This window comes from Rattus rattus, chromosome 5 (genome assembly GCF_011064425.1).
Source record: "Rattus rattus isolate New Zealand chromosome 5, Rrattus_CSIRO_v1, whole genome shotgun sequence".
Lineage (NCBI taxonomy): Eukaryota > Metazoa > Chordata > Mammalia > Rodentia > Muridae > Rattus > Rattus rattus.
This window is the reverse complement of record NC_046158.1, coordinates 90,219,742-90,221,115: the sequence shown is the minus strand read 5'-3', so window position 1 is coordinate 90,221,115 and position 1,374 is coordinate 90,219,742. Positions and strand designations below refer to the sequence as shown.

The following is a 1,374-nucleotide window of genomic DNA, read 5'->3' as shown; positions in this document are numbered from 1 at the left end:
TAGAATAACCACATAGACTATCAAAAGACTGGCTAGCGTGAATACAATGTACAGAAAATAGAAAATATGACACAGTTGAATGTCCATTTATATTGTGAAGTGCTTCCAGTAAGTCCTGCATGTGAGAAATTTATGTTAACAGAGGTACAGATAGAGACAAAAATGGAAATAGAGATATGTTTCTCTTTGATTTTTAGGCTTTAAAGAACTTTTCCATCTTTCATACAATTAAAAGTTTACTTCACAAAAAAATTATTCTTTGTGAATTAAATTCTGCAATATTATAATCTTTGTTCATAAATATAAACTTCATTCCCTATTGTTAGGACAAATTTAAATCTCTCCTCATGGAAGACAAAAGTCACCGAAATATCAGTATAGGTAAACAAATCCTATCAGGGAAAGTAATTGTCACTGAATTTGATCAACAATGCACTGTATTCAATGATGAATGTTCACCCCTGCAGTCATTTAGGAGATCTTCCATATTTTTAATAGCTGTCTGTAAACTCCTTTCATAGCCATCTTCATATCTTTGATTCCTCGGTGTAGATCACAGGTTCAGAAAAGGCACCAACTGCATCAAATATAGCCAGATACTTATCCAAGTGTGTGGAGGGAAGGCCATGTATAGACAAATATCAAGGACCAAAGAACAGGATCAATAAACAGAGATGTGAGCAGAAAGTGGACAAAGCTTTTGGAGGAACCACTTGAGGAATGTTTCTGAACAGTGACTATTATGACAATATAAGATATGACCAGTATGAAAAAGGAGCCTACAGAGATGAAGCCACTGTTGGCTGAAACCATTAATTCTAATTGGTTGGTATCTACACAAGCAAGTCTGATGAACCGAGGAAGGTCACAGTAAAAGCTATCCAAAATATTTGGTCCACAGAATGGTAAATTTACTATATAAACAAATTGTGAATGCATAAGACCCAACCACCCAGGCATCATCTAAGATGAAAATGCACATTTTTGCATTTAATGGTCAAATAATGAGCTTACAAATGGCTATATCTATCATATGCCATGCTCCATCCTCCACACCACCAATGCATGGATGAAAAAGATTTGAGGATGCAACCGTTAAAGGAGATGACTTTTTGCTTTCTGAATAGGTCATAAATCATCTTGGGACAAGTAAACAGGAAACACCTAAGTCAATGAAGGAGATTAATAACAGAGTACATGGAGAATGTAAACGAGGATAGAAGCACTGTGAAATGATGAGGGAGTTTTCCCATCCTTGCTACCATGTAAAAAACACTGAAGCAAAACACAAAGAGAAGTACTTCCATCTTCCAGGGTTGGTGAGTCCCAGAACATAAAATTCCTGGACACAACAGAGTGATTTGTTCCTTCCAT

At 35.9% G+C, this 1,374-nt stretch overlaps 1 pseudogene; it reads right to left on the bottom strand.

The window, feature by feature from the left end:
• Positions 1 to 471: 471 nt before the first annotated feature.
• LOC116900566 lies at positions 472 to 1,374 on the bottom strand (annotated as a pseudogene).